Source organism: Pollicipes pollicipes, unplaced genomic scaffold, assembly GCF_011947565.3.
Source record: "Pollicipes pollicipes isolate AB1234 unplaced genomic scaffold, Ppol_2.1 Scaffold_1600;HRSCAF=1878_pilon_pilon_pilon, whole genome shotgun sequence".
NCBI lineage: Eukaryota > Metazoa > Arthropoda > Thecostraca > Pollicipedomorpha > Pollicipedidae > Pollicipes > Pollicipes pollicipes.
In genome coordinates, this window is record NW_023595962.1 from 16,877,018 (window position 1) to 16,898,240 (window position 21,223).

Consider the following 21,223-nt stretch of genomic DNA (forward strand, 5'->3'; position numbering starts at 1 on the left):
GGCTCCTCCCCGACGCGCAGCCCGACAGACACGGCTCCTCCGAGACGTCGAACCCGACAGACACGGCTCCTCCGATGCGTCCAGCCCGGCATACACGGCTCCTCCCAGGCGTCCAGCCCGACAGACACGGCTCCTCCGAGGCGTCCAGCCCGACAGACACGGCTCCTCCGAGACGTCCAGCCCGGCAAACATGGTTCCTCCGAGGCCGCACCTGCTGTGCCGTACCGCTGACGGCTCAGATAGGGAGCGTGACCTGGCCAGTGTGTGCCACTGACCTGGCCAGTGTGCGCTACTGACCTGGCCACTGTGCGCCACTGACCTGGCCACTGTGCGCCGCTGACCTGGTCACTGTGAGCCGCTGACCTGGCCAGTGTGCGCCACTGCCTTGGCCAGTGTGCTCCACTGACCTGACCATTATGCATCAACGGTCGTCCACTGTGTCCTACTGGCCTGGCCACTGTGTGCCAGGGAGCGTGGCCTCTGAGCGAGGCACTTCGCTAACCAGTAATGCTCAGACATGACCCCAGACTGAATCCGCGTCCCAATGCATTGCCATCGATCAACACCTGCACTGTAGCGATCGGCGCCGATGCGTGGAGATTGCGGAGGGCGTCCTCACATTGTTTCCCAGGCCCGTCGCCTCCGCCGCCCCCGCCGCCGCCTCTCCGGACCTGGCTGGCACCCGGCGCGCGAGCCTCACGTCTGTATGAGACGGGGATCCCCCATCACAGCACACCCTCACCGCAAGCCCGGCCGGCTGTAGCGGGGATCCCCCCTGGGCTCCACGGCCGGGATCAGCTGGGCAGCGACAGCACACTAGCGTCCCGCCGGCGGTCGCGCCAATCTCGCGGGCGTGGTCCGCACCTGGTCGACGGGGCACCGATCGTGACTGCTCGGCGGGCGCGGCCTTGCTCCCGATAGCAGAAGCCATCCGTGGTTCGTGGAATCATGTCTCTTGTCCGTTGAGCGACATATGCTCGCCCCGTGCAGAGTGCCGGGAAGGATTATCTGGGCGGCATGAGACCGGTCGATTTTATCATAGCAGTGTTAGGAATGGCAAACCTATGCGGTGAGTGATGGTATCGGACTAGCAGGGACGTCAGCGTCGGGCAGAAAAGCTCTTGCGATGAGCAGTAACATAGTTTTTGAAGCCATGAGTTCGCTGTTTTAAGTGTTGGAAACGGACCGTACTATTCGACCGTTGTAGCATGATATACGGGTGAATGCAAGACAGATCCGCGACAAAGCCATGCGAAGCCACCACCATTGGCGGGTATGGCAAAAAGGTTATTCACTTTAGCTTCACGACGCCTTGAATCATCTACTGTAAGAATTTGCCGCGCTGCATTACGCTAAGCCAAAGCCAGGTCACAGCACACCTCCCAACGAAGCCTCTCTCAGGGCACAGAGACAACAGTCCTCAACACCACACCTGGTTCACCACAGGTGTTCCGCTGCGCGGGTGTCGGCACATTGAGCCCTCGCGGCTGGGAGTGAGCGTCTGGGGCTCAAAGTTTAGCTCTCCGACCCAAAGTCGGCACCACTCATGTGGACCCTACGAACGCGCCACGGCGTGAGGTTCGGCTCTGCAGACTCTATCAGACGCTGCATGGGATCACGGGCGGATCCAGGAGGGAGAACAGGGGGGACCAAGGCAAAGGGGCGTAGTCGGGACCTCAGGGCGGCGAAAGGAACAGGTTTTTTCGTCTAAGGCTGCCGTGAAGAACATGGGTACATACACCCCATGCTAGTGTGCTTGGCCTACCCGTGGACGGCGTTGGGTTCACTGCAAACATACCGCGTGGCGAGCACTTTCAAACAAGCGGGCGACGAGTGGGGTATCCCTGCTGACCTGAACTGCACGGTTACCGTGCACACGTCATCTATAGTACGCCATGGCGCTTTCACCCATGTCTAAACATAGCGGACGCGCAATGGGAAACGAGACCGTATTAAGGGTCATACTGCAAGCACGCTCGCTACTGCATCATTATAAACTTGGCAAGAACGTCGTCATGAATATCGCAGCCATTTCTCACCCAGTTCATAGGTGATCATGTCAGCAGCACTGACACCCTTGGGCATGTGCGTCAACATCTTGCGCGACACATCCGGGCCTGAGCGGCGATCCCCTGGCGCGAGGGGATGCGCCCTTGCCCTGAGCCTCAGGGCAGCGTGGGGTTTTGCACGTCAGCCTTCCTGATGCACCTAAGGTGCCTCAGACGTCCGCCCAGCGGTGTAGCTAGCGTACACAGGGGCAGTGGTGTCATGCGGCGCACACGGCACTCTGGGCCCTTCCAGCAACTCGCGAGGGTTCTTAACCTGATCAACCCTGATCAAATCCGGACAGAACTGTATAAACTCGTGGTAGTTCTCTGTAGCTTACTGTTCGGTGCAATCCGCGGAGTGCTTGCTGAATGTACGCGCTTGACTGGTGTGCGTCTCGGTCGACTGCCCCGCTCGGGACACCCGTCCCGGGAGGGGGGGAGGGGTACCTGCAGCCGCGCGGCCGCGATGGCACCTCCGGCCAAGGCCGGGGTCGGATGGCCGGCGGGGGTCGGGTGTTCGGCGCCGGCCGCAGGCGCCGTCGGGCGGGGCGGGAGGCGCGGCCGGCATGTAAGCGTGCGGCAACACAGGCGACGACGTCTTCGGCGTTGAATCGGTCTCAAAGAGCTATACTGGATGTGCCGAAGCGCCGGGAAGTGACGATGTGAGACGACGACGACGATGTGACGATGTGACGGCGATGTTTTGTGATGACATGACGGTGACGAAGTGACGACGACGAAGTGATGCTGAGAGCGAGATTTGGGATCGCGGTGGACGAGGCGCAGCCAAGAGCGGACCCCGGCAGAGAAGAGAGAGGGGTTTGATCAGAGATCCATTCCGGGATACGACAGAACCATTAACATTGTGGATGGTTAGAGCGGGCCACGCTGCCATGCGGCCTGCGCAAGGTGTCCCCCATTGCGGTGTTGCCCGCCCGGCTGCACGGTGGTGTGTATGCTGTTTGGTCTCGAATGCCCGGCCAGGCCTCGTATCGCCTTCGGAGTGTGAAGAAGCGGCGTTTGCGAGCCTTTACCCCGGATCCATTCACAGCGAGGTCAGCTGAGCCGGCGCCAACTGCAGCAGTTAGCGGAGCTGGTGCGAGGCGTTCCAGAAAAGGCGTTGACGACCATCTTCGTCACTAGATTACCGAAGACCGTCTCATTCACTGAGCGTGAAGCGGTGGGAGTGGGTGGGGTGTTTGATGTCGACCGCATTTTAAGCCATGCACGCACGGTGCTGCCTCGGGAGCGCGCGGCGAGTCCGGTGGGAAAATCCAATGCGGTTGCTGCTATTTGGGGACCGGCGGTCGGAAGAGGAGGAAGAAATGGAGACCATCGACCTCAGCGACGGATGGGAGAAGCGCCGAATCGACTTCAGCGACCGGCAACCGGGCGCAACACGGGCACTAGAGTAACCGTGACTGTCAGTCCATGTTCCTCCACGAGCTGCTGAATCATAGCCTCTCTCCGTTTAATCAGCATTTCGGACTGCGCCATGGTTCTTAGCAAATACTTTCTCTGACACTGCGTCGTCAAACCAACGCTTCACCTACAGCGCGTCGTCTGACCAACGCTTCACCGACAGTGCGTCGTCTAACCAACGCTTCACTGACAGCGCGTCGTCTCACCAACGCTTCACCAACAGTGCGTAGTCTGACCAACGCTTCACCGACAGTGCTTCGTCTAACCAACGCTTCATCAAATCTGTCCTCAGTTCCACCCGGACAAAAACTCAAGTCAACGCCACGTTAACGCCGTTGATAGCCCTGTCCATCCAGACATATTGATGCACATGCCTGAGTCGAAGTCCGTCCGCAACCACGCGTCATCCTTGATCACCTCACCGGCTGTGGGGACGTCAGTACAACTCCCAGCTCAACTGAACTGGCGTCGGCCCACGCCACCGCGGCGTCCCGTGACTGCCCACAACCCTCGAACTGGCGTCGGTCCACGCCACCGCGGCGTCCCGTGACTGCCCACAACCCTCGAACTGGCGTCGGTCCACGCCACCGCGGCGTCTCGTGACTCCCCACAGCCCACGGGACGGATCGGACTCCTTCACACGCTCCGTCACGTGTTGTACTTGAGCCCCGAACTCGCTATCCGCAGTCGGGGAGGGGGGGGGGGGGGTCTCAGTCCCCACTGGCCTGATCCGCGGCTCGTTTCAGCCACGCCACCACCAGTCTCGGCCACCCAGCCACCGGCATGTCAGATGCCAACTGCCCGGCCCATGCAAACACAGACCGACGGGTCAGGCACGCCGGCGCTTCTGCCGACGTTGCCCCCCCCCCCGCGCCTAATGCAACTGGCCGTCAGCTGACGGCTCGGCCTGGAAATCCAGCAGTCCAGCACCATCCCTCGGCCATTCTGGTGGCGAACACTCCAGACCGCACTGAGCGACATGCCGTCCCACCTCTTCCGCCGACACCTTGCCCTCGGCGGCCAGAATATCCCACGCTGTCTGGCGCACGACTTCTGTGGTCCGCAAAGTGGCTGTCGTCGTCTGTGACGACGTCACGTTCTTCTCACTTTGACACTTGTTCCTGTTTTGAGTGACCCGCCGCGCTTTCCTGCGCTGTCGGTAGTGACCCTTACCTGCTGCCAAAACCTTTCCCATCTACTTTACAGCCAGCATTTGTTGTGACGCTCTTCGCTTTCCATTGGCAGTTCGAATGCACACCGCTGGCATGTGGTCCTCATTTTCGGTTGGTTGGTGATGACTTCCGGCGTAAGAAGCATGACCATGACTCTCGCAAGCTACCAACCTCCGGTAGGCAGTCCCTTGCAGCATCTCAGATGGTCGGCGGTGCCTCCAAACCCATGACTCTCGCAAGCTACCAACCTTCGGTAGGCAGTCCCTTGCAGTATCTCGAATGGTCGGCAGTGCCTCCAAACCCATGACTCTCGCAAGCTACCAACCTTCGGTAGGCAGTCCCTTGCAGCATCTCAAATGGTCCGCAGTGCCTCCAAACCAGCTATTCAGGCCATTCCGGATTTTAGACCATCTTCGGGGCCATCCCGGGTTCTCATTGGCAAGTCTTGAGACCTTCTCACGAGCACCTTGCCTTGAGAGGCTCCATGGCTCAGCGGCCCCTGCTATGTCACAGAGATGGCTCCATAGCTCTCCAAGGCTAATGGTATACAGGGCATTGCCATGGCTGCAAAAACTACCCTTCCTGAAAACTTCCCTATCATTATAACGCCAACCAAGTGTGCATACGTGCCAAGAAATGGTGTTCAGACACGCGATGTTCAATAAATATATATTGTTAAAATAACTCATTTCCCACGTCCAGCCGCCAGTTTCGTGCGAGGAACCATAATTTGTGTTCCGGCGGGCCCATGATAGTTCCTCTATTCGTTTGTTCCTTCCTAGCCGTGCAGTTACCATAAGCGACTACGGGAAAGACCAACGACATAGCAAAGTATGCTACACCAGAAAACCAGCAGATGTCAGCACCAGACCAAGCAACCGAGGCGCGTCGCGCGCGACCGGTACGTGGGGCAGACTGGCGCCCACTTCCCCAGAAGCTCGCCCGGAGAGACACCTGAGCCGGGCGGGGACGCCTACGCTGGTGAGTCCCCGATCCCGGCCTGCACTCGGGGCCTGCGGCGCCGTCCGGCACATCGAGCGTCACAGCCGGACACGGCCTGCGCTCGGGGCCTGCGGCGCCGTCCGGCACATCGAGCGTCACAGCCGGACACGGCCTGCGCTCGGGGCCTGCAGCGCCGTCCGGCACATCGAGCGTCACAGCCAGACACGGCCTGCGCTCGGGGCCTGCGGCGCCGTCCGGCACATCGAGCGTCACAGCCAGACACGGCGCGCCGACGTGGCAGGTGTAACACTGAGTAATGGGAACTTGCTAGCGGCGTCGCACCTGCACCATTCCGCACGCGCGGGCGTCGACATGGAGCTGGGGGGGGGGGGGGGGGGAGGGGGCCTGACTGGTGCCGGCGGCAGACCTGCATGGTGCAGCCAGAAGTGGTGCGGTCTGTCCACATGCTTCTGACGTTACACCCGTCTCACAGCCTACGCCCTCGACACCACAGCTTGCCTGAGATCTTGAGTTGACCCTGAAGGCCCATTTGATCATCACAGTTTGTGTGCACTACTGAATACACCTCCAAGGGCGCATCATGCATCGCAAATCCATGGTGTTTGCGGCAATCAACAGCTCCGCTCACCGTGCTGGCGTGCATACTTTGGACACAGTATGAGAATCTGTTGTGGTCCATGTCAAGAAGGCGTCAGTCAAACGCCCCCGTCTGGCAGAGCTGACAGGTGAGATGGCAGACACATATAACCGCATCGGACTGTTGTCTCGCCTGTTGCGAGACCGCCGCGGCCGGCTGCTCCGGCGCTGCCGTTAGGCGCGGCATGCTCGCCCCCAGCCGGCGCGTCAGGCACCGGAGCACGAAACCCGGCAATGGTGGAGCGTATCTGCAGGGAGGACCAGCGCGCAGCAGCAGCAGCAGCAGCTCGGGGGGGGGGGGGGAAGGACCAGCGCACAGCAGCAGCAGCAGCAGCTCGGGGGGGGGGGACCAGCGCACAGCAGGAGCAGCAGCTCGGGGGGACCAGCGCACAGCAGCAGCAGTAGCTCGGGGGGGGGGGGGCAGCGCACAGCAGCAGCAGCAGCTCGGGAGGGGGGGGGACCAGCGCGCAGAAGCGGCAGCAGCTCGGGGGGGGGGGGGACCAGCGATAGCAGCTACAGTAGGGGGGGGGGGGGACCAGCGCACAGCAGCAGCAGCAGCTCGGGGGGGGGGGGGGGCAGCGCACAGGAGCAGAGCAGTAACAGCTCGGGAGACCAGCGCGCCACGCGGAAGGCTTGTACCTCTGCCCCAGACAGATAAAGCCGCGGGCCGGCCAGCGCACCAGGGCGCGCCGGTCGCGGCGTCGCTGTGGCCGTGACATTAACGGGCGGGTGTGAGGGGCCCGGCCGTGGCGAACGGCCGCAGCTGGCGGCGTGGTGGTGACAGTCCTGGGGTCGAAAGGTCATGGTGCTGCGCTGCGGCGGCAGGAACGCACCCCCAGGTACAACCGTGCCCCACGTGATCAGCCACTAGCAACCAGAGAACATGAGCAACCACACGGTTACAGCACCACACGGTCACCGTCAACCACACGATCGCGTCAACCACATGGTTGTGTCAGCTACACGGTCACTGCAACCACACGGTCGTAACAAACGCACGGTCGAGACAACCACACGGTCGAGACAACTACACCGTTACAGCAACCACACGGTCAAAGCAACCACATGGTTACAGCAACCACATGGTGCCAGCCACCCCATAGTCACCATCAATGTACGGGCGTCGAGCGGCCGCCCGTCACCGACACCCCGTCTAGGCGTATCGACGCGCGTCGGCGTGGGGAGCCGCCACCGACGCTGGGCCATACCTGACGATAGCGACGCGGGACTGCCGCCCCGCCGCCGAGTCTGGAGGCACACTGACACAGTCGCCGCCGCGCGCCGCCCGCACGCTCCCGTCCGGGCCCTCGCGCCGCCGGTGCCGCCGCCGGGCGCCCCCGGCGCCGCCCACTGGCTGCGCAACACCCGCGCAGCGGCTTCTGCAGGGAAACGCTGCGTGATGCTACAGCCATCTAGTGGTGAAAAGGTGTAGCTTAAGTTATACCACCTGCCACCACGGCTCGAGTGTGAACGCGCCGAGCCAAGGCCATCTATTGATGATAACTGGAACTGTTGCCTGGGTAATCGATGGAAACAGAGCTGCAGCAAAAGAGGCCTCAAATATACTTTCCATTGCGGACAATGATGAAAGCCTGGACCAAGTGATTGCTAGGATGTCTAGTTGGAAAATCGAAAAGTCCTTACACATTCACGTTAGGAGTGAGAGGCAGCAAGGGAGCGAGGGAGGGAGGGATGGAGGGCACAGGCGTAGGAACGTTTCAAAAAGTGGGGGAGGGGAGACGCAAGCTCACGGTGTACTTCAGGAACTTTTTCTGGAAAGCGAGCCCGATGACCGGGGGGAGGGCGTAGGGGGTAGGGATGGAGATTGTTATCGCTCTTTATTCAAATGTCATGGCCGCTATGCTAGCTATGCATCTAGAGCTGTTCATCACTGGTGCACAATCTTACCTATTCGATTCATCTGTAATTTGACAAATAAGGCTATCCAGCTTCCCTAGATTATTCGTTCATTTTAACATTGTCTTTCCTAGGGAGACGAAATCCCACGAGCGGGTAGGTATGTTGGGTCATTCAGGAAGCATTTGCCTCCAGAGCGTAGATGCCAAAATACGGCATGGATATAGACTGGTGAGAATTTTGAAAGTGGATCGATGGCTCACAGCACGCCAGGTTTTGCATGCGCCTTCGTTTCGCCGGCCGTTTTTTCAAGAAATGAGACTTGTCGCAGCATTTTAGGCGGAAAAAATTAGGGAGCTTGAAACTGCTAGAAACAATGTGACAAAATCCATAAAACTGGAGATTCTCTTTTAAGAATCAAGGCACATAATAAGGCCCATCTGGCATATGTTATTTATCTGGGTCCTGGTCCTGTCCACCGTCGGTGGTCACTGCCCTGGCCTGTATGTCTCCCGCATGACTGACTGCGAGCTGATCGTGCGGCCACTTTGTTGCATACTTTTGGATCAGCCTTACTTCTACATGGTGTGTGAAACATGTGACACCTGGAACAGCATTTTTGCCGAATTATCTTTCTTTATACCACGCTATCGCAGAAAAATAGCCTCCGTGAGGCTGTCTGCCTTAGGTATAGATTGGCCCAACGGACACTTCATTGCCCATCATGCAACGTACGCGACCTGATCTGCTTTTGTGTGTGGGCAGGGGCGTAGCCAGAGCCTTGCCAAGGGGGAACACAGGATTGACAAAAGCCCATCTTATGTTGACCCCCCCCCAAAAAAAAAAAAATCCCCGGATAGGGCTTACTTGTTGACAAGCGACATGTCTTTCTTCGTTTAAATGTTATTTTTACCTTGTAACCAGAACAGAAACCAGGAGCGACCGTGACCTCAATTCTGTTTGCATTTTGAGGTCAATAAGCTGCATAAATCAGGCGTTGAACGACTGCATGGAAGAAACCACCTGCGCTGTTAATTTGCAATAGTTAGCTGACTATTTCTAAACCGACAGAATTCAGAAGCTTTGTCAGTTTTTTATCTGGGTTCTGCAGACATTGAGGACATCGGGAAGGTAGCGTGTAGATCGATTTGTTTGATACAAATCAAAAGACGAAATTTTGATTGAAAATCGAGTGGTCATCAACGTGTATTAACATGGCTAAGCCATGTTTGTCTGAAAATGTTCATCATTCAGTTAGAATCGATTTGTGATACAATTCATGTAACGTGTTTTCTTACATGCTCGCTTGCAAATTTTAGCAACAAAAAACTCGACAATAGGCGTTGCAGTCTCCATGGTCCGCGAAACGTAAACCCGGTAGCAACATTTAGCCGTGGTCCACCGGTGGACGAAAATGGTGACGCTTCTGAAATGGTTACCTTTAAACACTTAAATCAACTAGTTATGCAAGTTATGTGGCGTAATTTTGAGCATGCGCACTCGAAAATTTTAGAAACACAAGCCACGCCCCCAGGCGTAGCAGTGTCCGTACGCCGCGCAGCGTCGGCCTAGCAGCTAATATTAAGTTGTGGCCAACGGGTGGACGAAAATGACGACGCTTCTGAGAAAGTATCCTTGGACGCTTCATGACATCAGATCTTGTATTTAGAAGGCAGTCTGAGGTTATATGTCACGCGTGCAATTTTTACATTGATGAAAAAAACGGATTGGTCCCTAAAGCACGGCGAAGTCGGGCTGGAATCTGGTGGTTGAATTGGAAGAGTGGAGGTAAAATATCTTGTTTTCGTGTTTCCGCAGCTATTTATCTATCCAGAACACAGACTGACACGGCGCCCGCCGTCTGGTGGCACTTGCAGTGGCCGAAACTTATCGGTTTTACGGAAGTTGCAGCTCAGACCATCCTTGCCCCTGCTCTCGAGGTTGCGCGCGCGCATGTTCAAGCCTTTCGATGTAATTTGTTTCAATAATACATTCTGAGAGAAATTAACGTTCTCAGGCAAACATGGCATGACCTTGCCCGTTTTTTAAATTAATTTCGACCCGGGCTTTTCAACAATGATGAGAGCCCCACTCTACTCGACAATAATAAGACCCCGTATTCCCTTCCGGGCCAGGGGCCTCTTGAGTAGAACACCAGGGGTACACTACCGTTTCCGGTCAAGGCCTGAAGAACCATTCCGTCCCATCGCGAAGTGTTTTCTGGCTATCATCCTGGTGGCACGGGGCAGGATCTCCTGGTCGATGCGGAGGTCATTAGAGGCATATATTATATCACATTGTTCCCATCCTTGACACGGGAGGCTTTCTGATCCACGCAGTTAGCCCCGGATCCGCACAGGGACCCTCATTGGCCGCAACAACATCCCTGATCACCGCAGGCAATCCGATAGCTTTTATATAGACTCCAGCTCCATGTTTTTTTCTGTGTTCTTCAGAGATATTGAGTTCTCCCTGACTGCAGATTGCAGATGAAATGGGGTTCATAATTTGTATTAACATGGCTAGCCCATGTTCGTCTTAAAATGCTCAAGATCCTTTTAGAGCTGATTACTGATAAAAAACTACGTAATATGGTGTTCAACATGCGTGATCGCAAGTCATAGCAATAACAGCCTCGACGCCCGGCGTTGCACTCTCCGGGCCGTGCGGCGTCGACTTTGCGGCTGTAATACTAATTAATGGCCAATGAGCAAACGAAAAAGATGACGTATCTTAAGGGAGATGGCTGGTAAGCTAGGTAAATCGGCATGCATGTTTAATGCGTCGTAAAAGTGAGCCAAATGCAACCTTTATCTGAAAAGTGGGTGGCCAGTTAATATTGCTGGCCCCCACCTTAAAAAGTGGGGGCCATGCCCCCCCCCCCCTGGTCCCCCTGTTTCTACGCCTATGATGGGGGGAAGGGAACGGAGGGGGCAGAGTGGCGCAGAGAATGTGTACGGAGAGGAGACAGGAAGGGACTTAGTGTAAGAAGCAGCCAGCGGATCTCAAAAATGCTATGTATTTGAGCCACGCAGCACGTCACTTCTGCTGGCCTCCAACAGCGCACAAACAGCGCGGTACCCTCCTCTCCAAGCTGCGCGCCACATCGCTGTTTTTCCCTCCCGGACCCTGCTCTCGCCAAAAACGTTTAATCTTCCGCAGTTCCTCGCCCCTTGCGCCCACTTCGCCGCTTCCGCCGCGCGCCAGATGAAGGTTTCCCTTCACACTTAGCGAGTTAGGAAGGGAGTTAGTTGTTTAGTTGGCGCTCAGTGTTTGAGGACAAGTCACGCAATGATTTCTCCTTGACTTGTCAGGATGGGAAATGCTCAGTCGGCGCTCGTTTCAATGAGCATACACTACATACCTACCTGCAATTCAAGTGACATCGTTTCAAGCTGGTGCGCTAAAAAGCAGCCCTCACCCGCTTCAGGCAGAATGTGTGGCAAACGAAACGTATGCGCCAATGTGATGCGCGATGCAAGTTGATTGTGACAGAGTTACTGGATGAGCGTCTCCAGTCGATTGTGACAGCGCTGCTGGTTGAGCGTCTCCAGTTGGTTGTGAGAGCGTTGCTGGTTACGGGTCTTCACTTGACTGTGACAGCGTTGCTGGTCGAGTGTCTCCAGTTGATTGTGGCGGCGTTGCTGGTCGAGTGTCTCCAGTTGATTGTGGCGGCGTTGCTGGTCGAGCGTCTCCAGTTGATTGTGGCAGCGTTGCTGGTCGGGGGGCTCCAGTTGATTGTGGCAGCGTTGCTGGTCGGGCGTCTCCAGCTGATTGTGACAGCGTTGCTGGTCGAGCGTCTCCAGTTGCCATGCATATATGTTTGTGTTCGCATACTCGGAGCTCAGTGAGCTCACCCGCACTCAGCCAGCCCAACTGCCCCGATCGCTGTGGCCGTGACATTAACGGGCGGGTGTGACGGGTCCGGCCGTGGCGAGCGGCCGCAGCTGGCGGCGTGGTGGTGACAGTCATGGGGTCGAAAGGTCATAGTGCTGCGCTGCGGCGGCAACTGCCTCGATCCAAAAGGATCTCCTTGCAAAAAGTTTCTGATGCACTGGCATTTTCCGAATGACTAGCTATTGCCTGGAGCTTTGATAGGTTTCCATCTTTCCCATTCTTGTACGCGAAGAACCAGTTGCACAGTAGTTTAAGGGGATCCTCCACGACTCTTCAGGTTCGTCCACTTCTCGAGGGTCCACAGCAGGGATGGTAAAACCTGCCGACTTGGTGGAGAAAGTCGGCGACAAAACTGTATATATTTGCGTAAAGCTTGGTGCCAAAATGTTTTTAAACAGCAAATTTTGGCGACGTCCAAAACGAAAAAATACAGCACACTATGCAAAACATAAGATGAAGTTTCCGTACACAGATATAACGTCTCCATCAGCAGCGCAGGCAGACGGGGGAACAGGGGGCACGCGCCCCCTCCCCCCCCCCCATTAGGTTCTGAAGGCCCTTCGGGCCCTTCGGAGCCCACAATTAAGGGCCCGATTTGGAGGCCCGAAGATAGCCTTAGATAAGACGTCGAGGGAAAATAAGGCAAATTATTGCAAACTGTAGAAGTTGAAACATTGCTGGCTGGTGCCATGCAAGAAAACTAGACCGGGGTCGGCAATACATGAATTTGCTCTAAGCAGCATGCAGCGTGTAGCAAAAACGTGAGGCAATCAAATAAATACCGAAGAATCCCGGAAGTCTAAGCCTAACTAGCTACGTCACTTGTACTTAAACGTGCAGGCCATTGCATTGGCATTGTCGCTGTCTTATTTATATGGAACATCTCGTAGATACTTTCCGTAACCTTTGTATAGTTTTGAGGCCTTATTTTAAATGCTCTACGTACACTAAATCTCTAGGAGGTTTTGGGGGGAGAAAACTCTTCAATGGGGGTAGGTGGTGGGCAAGCTGGACATTGAGGGGGCAGTGGCCCATCCAAAAGGATGCAAATCGAGACCCGCGACAGGGATGATAGGAGGGATAGATAAGGAGAACGTCCTCTGACAACCACACGCAGGTGTCCAACTGCAAAACCGGACTGGACCCCGATAGCCAGGAGTGGAACTTTGCATCTCCTTAGGGGATCATGCCCCCAATGTTGGTTCACCCCCCCCCCCCCTAATGTTGTGCTGGTCCCTCGTGACATTGAGCTGGGCCTGCGCAGTGCAGAGCCTGACCTCAATACCCGCTCTTTGAAATAAAGGCGATTTATAATTTTGGACGAACAATTTTTATAGCATGGAAATGATGTAAAGTACGACATTCCATTCGTTTGTGACCCACATATCAAAAGCATGATTGCTGACTTATTTGGCTCAGAATTATTATGTCTTTGCTGGCAAAATAGGCGGCAAATACCGCACTTCAGACACCTGTCAATGAATGTGAAACTCAAGCGCGCCTGTGCGATCAGCCCCGTGCTGTGCGGGCCACTGGTTCAGCCATGGATGCCCGCCACAACCACAGCACAAGCGGCAAACACTCTACAGCTTTTTAGGTGTACCACTGGGGGTGGATCCAGAGCTTCGTGCATTTCGCTGGGTAATTTACTTTACTCACACTTCAACCATGTCCTTGTTGTTTGTATTTGCTCGATGACGAACAATTTCAACTGCTAGTTGTTGCCTTACACACATGTCTTCTCAGCGGCGATGAATCTTACAGTAGGCATCGTCCAATGTAGAGTAGTTAACGGGTTTCAACTTTTTGTCGACAGCCCTGTTTGAAAATGCGGGTCAAAGGGATGACGGACCCCTCCCATTAACTGCGCTGATCTGGAATGTGCCCAGGAGCGCAGCTGGTAACGGTAAGATAGCGGCATCGTGACTAAAAAAGGGCCCCTGATAACAGCATCATGGCTGACATAGGCCCCTGATAGAGGCATTGTGGCTAACAAAGCGCCCCCGATAGCAGCATTGTGGCTAAAAAAGCCCCCCCCCCCCCCCCCCCGATAGCGGCATCGCGGCTGACATAGGGCCCCCGATAGCGGCATCGTGGCTAAAAAGGGCCCCGATAGCGACATCGTGGCTAACAAAGGGCCGCTGACTGCGGAAAAGCTGCAAGGCATCTAATACCCGAGAACACCCCAAAACAAGACACCGGATTACACCGTCTTTTAGAGAGATGAATTTTACTCTGTTGTATATTGAACTTCGTTGACAGAAAGGGGATACAGAAGTTGCCTGATATTGGATTGTTCCTTTTCTAAGTAATTCAGATGAAATAAGCCAAGAATTTAACTACTATCATCGGCATGGAATATACAATGGACGCCGCTCAGTTTACAATGGCTCACTCAACCATTTCAGTAAAACATGGAAAGGCATGGACGTAGATGGGCCTTTATAAGAAACGAGATAGGTTTAAGCACGCAAAATTTAAGCATGTCTGCGGAGAATGACACCGACGCTCGGCGTTGCAGTCTCTATGAGCTTCGCGGCGTTGGGCCCGTAACTAACACTCCGCATGGGTCACCGCATGAATGCAAACGACGACGTTTGGGAAAATAATTCTTTTGAACGTGTTATACAATTAATTTGTACATACATTAAATATATTCCGGTGCTTATATTTTACCTGTAATATTTTTATATCGATATTCAGAAAAAGATAAGCACGCACGGCAACAAAGAATCGTAACGCAATAGCGTGATCGCGACTGTTCGCACTGCTATAACAATCCACGAAGTTGCACGGGTGAAATTTCTTGTCAGCACGGCACCGCCACTTCCGTCACATTTCAGGATATCTAGCAGCTGCTATTCTGGCGATACGGGAAACGCGTCGCCGTGGCCGATCCGAAGGCCTTCAGAGGGTTCGTCCGGTCCCGCGACACCGGTCCCGTTCCTGATGCGGCATACCCTCTCTGCCGTCCAAAAGTAGACCCAGATATTAATTTTTGGCCGGTTTGTTCCTTTTCTGTCGTCTTCTTTGTCCACTCATGCCGAATTTGGTGAGCACAACCATTGATTCAAATTTTCACAGGCCTTTCATCCTTTCTCTTGGCTAAATGATTGTGCATATTTCAACTCTTGCCTTAATATCTGAATTCGGCATGAGAGGACGAATCAGATGACAAAACAAACGCAAAATGGTCAGAAACGAGCATATGGGGTTTTACCTTTTTGGACGGCAGCCCTGACCTGGCCATCTGGCACAGGATCGACGCAGGGACAGTCGCTCATGCAAAATGATTCTTTACGTGCGCAAGAAGTCCATTAAACGGCACTGAGACACTAATTCGGCTTATTAGTCACTGGTTAAAACGGTGCGGAGGTTCCCTCGCTCGGTGTTGGGACCTCTGACTAACGGAGATGGCTGTCTTATGGCGAGTGCCAACCATTGCATCGTCATTTATCGCGTCTCATTTTATTGTCAAGAGGGTCTAGACCAACGTAAGGTACCTTTCGACATTTGTATGGAGTTGTGAACTGAGATAGCCATCTCAAAGATCATTCGGTACAGTTCACGGTTCTTCCCTTCTGAACACCTGGGCCTCTCCAGTTTCTGAGCTTCACGCCCGTGAAGATGCGCTAACTAATTTAAGGGACTATTTCGTGGCCACCCAGGCATCCATGACGCCATACTAGCGTTATTCAAACCTTGTCATTCCGTTTGCCATGCGGCGATCAAAGTAAAAAACTATGCTTGTCGAGTCGTTCATTTCTGGCCTTCGTGAGCCCAATTTCCAGAAATGACGGCTGTCAATTGGCACTTAATCAATGTTGTGCATGGTGCGATGACGTGATTAAACAATGGCATGCCGATGAGAGTATCCATTAAACAGAGAAACTGCGCTATCTAGAGCAGTGTTTTCCACTTAAAAGTACACCAATAGTTATAAAAGAACATATTTCAAAATACCTGATACTAGTTTCCATATATTCAGATGTGGAGCGTGGTGTCCAGACTAAAAGTGGACTCGTAGTTTGCCGAATACCTTTTTGCCGACTGCTATTTGGCAACCTCCATATGGTCAAATGTAGAATGTCGACGAGCCAAAAAGGCGAATTGGCAATATGGCCAGCTGCAAAATGGCGACATGGAAGAATAGTGGCATGCCAAAATTGAAACTGTTACATGGCGGATTGCAGAATGGCGACATCCCAAAAAAGCCGGCACTCCGAAATGACGAATTGTTAAGTTGCAGCATGTGAAAAGGTCAAAATGCCTGAGTGGCGAACGGTCAAATGTCGTCGAACTTCTCAACAGTCATACTTGAGAAAAATGCGGCAAGGGGAAATGACGAGAAGCCAAATGACGACATCGAAGCACGCCCAAGTAGCAAAACCAAAACCCGGAGATTTACCAAGGCTACTCGGAATGAATAATTCCTATTCAGTCTTTTATGGCAACTGCGTCTGGTGACAACGGCTCTCGTTACCGATCAGATGTTCCCATTCCCTTCCCCCTGCGGAAAAAGAGGACAGGAGAGACCCAAGTTTTGTTCACATCTTGACCCCATAGACCAGCAGACACACATCAAAGTAGTCGCAATGTAATATTTGCGCGACGTCGGTGTCTGCGGGTGCAGACAAAACGTCGACTTGCGGTCTGCCGAATGCTTTTTGTGGACTCCGTGCGACGAATTACATATTGGCGACATAGAAAAAGTCGACGAGCCAAAAAGTACATTCAATTGAATGAAAAACTGCACAACGGTGGCACGAAAGTGTAATGGCCTGCCAAAATTGCGAAGAGCTCAATGAAGAACTGTAAGAATGGCGACATGCTATACAATCTACAAGCCAAAATGGTGAACTGCAAAACTGCCAAATAGTGACACGTAAAAATACCACATGCCAACTTGGCGAACAACTAAATGCTGCTGTTTATAGAGAACGTTCCGCATTTAAAGGTGTTGAGACCAAACTCGGGCGTGACTAAAAACGCCATCCATGTCACCCTCCACCAGCACTAACACCATTCACCAATTCAGATATGACCTTTTGTATGTCGCCACTTAGCCTTTTAGCAATAGGACAACGATGTTTTGCTTGGTCACTTTCCTGCAGTTCGCTATTTAGCCGTTTCAGCTTTTTGCACGTCGACTTTTTCACACGTCGCCATTCCGCAGTCGCTGTTTAGCAATCGACAAAAAGGTATCAGCCTAATGAGATTATCGACTCTTTGTTCTAGAACTGCTGAACATTGCCTTCAAGCGAATGTGCACCTGGTAGACTTGAATCCATTGCCGACACGGGTTTCCCCGTCAGGCTCTGTGAGCCCTTGATCAACACACGAGTTCTTCACTGTTTTAAAGGTCCGACCAATGCAAGGGGCTTCTGATTTACGTTTGGAAGCCCTGGCCCTGGCTTGCAAACTTGGGGAAGGCGCCTAAGGGCCCGGACCGCTGGCGCGACACTGACTGTTCGGTATTGATGGTCTTGGTCACCCGACTGGCGTAGAGACCTTCGCTGTTCCAGGGGGCCCCCAGTCGGTGCAAGAGGCCCTTTTGCTGACTTTTGAAGGTATCGCGCTCTGCCTGGGGCCTCTTCATATGCCGCGGCCTGCCCTCTCGACCCTCCGATAGGACCCTGTCAGTTCCTCGTGACGTACGGCTGGTCACGTGTTTCTGCCCCATCGATGACTGCGCCCTTGGCTGTTCATAAAAATACATGTCTGGTGCAATTTTCTGTGCGTCTGAAATTCGACGCCACTTGAATCTTGATTTCTGTAACGCCTCCACAGCATCAGGTGCCCCTTCAAAATACAGGCCATGATGCACGGAATGAAGTCTGTGGGCATCTCTTCGCCGGGAGCCGACCTAGAATTTCGTCCAAGTGAAAGGCGTAGAACTCGTCTGCCCCTGATTTTGGTGCGCCTTAAAAGTGAAGATGTTGCGGGCCTGTTAAATGACCCGTTTATACGTGATGCATCCTGAAAATAAAGGCTATCATGCACCACGATAAGAATGCTGATGGCCTATCGCCGAATGGGACGGCTCCGATCTTCTCCGGGAGAAATCGGAGCTGCCGTGAATCCCGTCGTCCTTAACAAAGAGGTTGTGTTCGTGCCTTTTTACCGTTCGGCTCGATCCAGGATTTCGTCATTAGAGAGACAGGGACGTGACGAATTTCCTGAAATTTTTTGCATTTTAAAATGAAGGTTAAAAATAAAGGTTTTGGGACCCTTTGAAGTGTCCCTGGAATTAGCTGTCACTGCAAAACGACGGCTATGTCTCACCGACGTGAAGGTCTGCGATGTCACTTCACCGAACGGCAAAGATCGGGCCGATCAAGGACATCACCGGCGGGGGAGGCCCTATCTTCCCCCTGAATGTCACTGTTTTCACCACATCGTTCGGATACAAACAGAAGAATCAAGAAAAAAAATTCGACACCTCTGAAGCATTGCCATTACACCGTGCTATAGTGTTTTCATTAGCCCCGGTGGCCGGTACTTCCGGAGTTCATGAACAGCTAATCAAAATCACTGCCTTCCCACATGGGCGGGCTCAAAGCGCCACCAACTATGGGCTCGCACAGGATCGGCTTTGACAGGAAGGTGCTGTCAGCTAATAGTGGTTGGAATTTTCCCACCAAACAGTCCGTATTCAAACCAAGACAGAATGAAAAATCATGTAACCCCATTTTCGGAAGCTAGGTGGCGTTTATGAAGAAACATCACTGAGATACTAACGCCCCTCCGCTGACCTGTGCTCATCCTCAAGAGATGAGATCTTCATTCGCTCATCATCTAGAGATGAGTTCTTGAGAATTGGCACAATTTGAAACATTGAGTACCGCCAAAAATATCGTTGTTAAGCACTACAAGGTCGTTAATCCACTACGTACACCCCGGTAGGTATTTCAAAGGTCGTTAAGACTACAAAGAAACCAAAGGGCATAAGGCAAAAAGACCTGAAGGCCTGTTCTCTTAAATCGAGTCATACTTATGGCCACCAACACAGAGTTACGAGGATAAAATCAGTGAATAAGTGCCTCTCGGAAAAAATGTGTTACGTTCGTAGGTTTGTCCCCCCCCCCCCCCACGATGAAAAGCGCAGAGTTTCACCGCTCTCGATAAACTCTTGGACAATGTAGCAAATTGAACAGATCAGCTGATCATCTACCAGATAGATCGATTCTTGTCCAGTTCAGTGTGGGATATCGTTATGGCAAACGGTTTCATGGTGGATCTATCCAGCGTGGTCTTCGGTTTCAGGAAACGATTGCACGGCAAGAACTTGTTACACACAGCTTAAGGGTTGAGCAAACGATTATACGAAGAAAATATTCTTGGGGAGGCGGGAGGGGGGAGGAAGCAGTGCTTAATGACCGAGTGGTCAGCGTTTTCTGCCCGGAACTTTTTCGGCCCCCTTCGGCCCCTTTTCGGCATCTAACTCTGGCGCGAGAAAGCCGGCCAGATTCGGCCTCTGAGAGCTAATGAGGCCACCGCAGTCACTACCTGTCAAGAAAATGCCCACGACGCCGCGCGTCGCATTTCCTTAAAAAAGACGAAGTACCAGTAGCCAATCACGCAGAGAACGGTTGGACTACGGTAAATATGTAAAGCATGTATGTGTTTATTTCTCAAAATGATTGCACCAGTAGTCAATCACGCAGAGAACGGTTGGACTAGGTAAATATGTCAGGCATGTATGCGTGTCACTTCTCAAAATGATCGCACCAGTAGCCAATCACGCAAAGAACAACTGGACTAGGCAAATATGTAAGGCATGTATGTGTGCCACTTCTCAAAATGATTGGACGGAGACAAGGTCGTGAAGCCGTCATGAGAAAACTGATTTCCGTTTCAATTTCAATTTCAATTAAAATCAGGTTTCATGTAAAATAAAACGGTAACACCCTCCCAGGCATCTTCGCAGAACGCCGCCTCACCTTTTCCCCAAATACGCCCAGGCTGGTGCTCTCCTGTCCAGATTGCCTTTTCCCCGCTCGTCATACGCATTGTGGGCCTGCTGTGCATGTGGGAGACGCTGTTCCAAGCTATTGTACCCCTGAAGGGAGGCATACCTCACTCTCTTCATTTCGAGTATGTGACAAACGAAATTCTCGTCGTGGAAAGACCATACGCAACGCAGGTTGATTATAGGAGCATTGCCAGCTGGTAGCTGGCTCACCAGTGACCAGAAATTATACTGATGTGCGCCTTCTCACTGCTTAATGACGCGCCTACGGACAGGCGCAAGCCACAGTCTTGGCAAGGGGGAAGAACGTAGGGTTGACAAAGGGCCCCTTTCTTGTGGAAGTTCGCCAACCAAAATCAAAACTAACCAGATATGGCCCATTTATTTCAAGGGGCACGATTTACTCCATTGCTTTTCAAGATATATCTTGAACTGAGCCAAAAGGCGGCTACCAAGGAAATGCAATTTTGCTTATATTTTGAAGTCAACAAACGCAAACGAAAGAACCACACTTAAAATGATCGTGAAAATAAGCCGACGGCCCTTTTCATTGCACAAGGGTTGAGCGAACTTGTCTATGTTTGTTATGTCGGTCATTGACTTTGTAGTGCTATCGACTGTTGACCTCATAAGAGGTGTCCATGTGTTAACCAGCGTGCTTAAAACGAGATAAAATATTTGTACGCGTTCTCAGCAGCAAAATAGGCAACATTCCAAGTCGCACAAAGTCGCAATGACTCGCTCTGCGGCGTTGTATGACAACGTCGACTACGTCGCGTGGAAAGCAGTCGTCACGCAGAAATGCTGTGGTTAGTCTTGTCTATTATCGCCAAGGCCGTGTAATACCAATGTAATGTATCGAATGTAATATCGTGATTATCGTGCAGTGTGGCATCAAGTTTGTATTGTTGGATTATCTCCGTGCGTGCTATTATGTCGCGGATGAGAGAATTTTGAAGTGGTGTGTGAGCGTGGGGCAAACGTGATCATCAGAGGCAGTTTTTTGGCAGCAAGATGCTGTTCTGTGAAGTGGCCTCTTGCAAGGATGTGAAATGGCACAATAAAATTTTTTTTAACTTTTCCATAAAAAACGATACAACTGTCTTGAAAACAAGGGTGAACCGTTGCTCTTGGACTAACACTATAAATGAGGAGAATGTGGTAATCTGATCCGGTCATTTTCAATATTATGACTATGATCTTGGCCATCTGGTTAAGACCAGTCTCATACCCAATGTTAAACCATGCCTTCGACC

General features: G+C 52.9%; 1 protein-coding gene across 1 annotated transcript in view; it reads right to left on the reverse strand.

Moving 5' to 3' along the window:
- The window catches only part of LOC119103429 (ethanolamine-phosphate phospho-lyase), a 55,260-nt gene extending 47,716 nt beyond the window's left edge, over positions 1-7,544 (reverse strand). The window contains exon 1 of the mRNA XM_037226997.1: positions 7,450-7,544. The gene's annotated coding sequence lies outside the window, so the exon portion shown is untranslated. The remainder of the gene's footprint in view (positions 1-7,449) is intronic.
- Between the last annotated feature and the right edge of the window lie 13,679 nt (positions 7,545-21,223).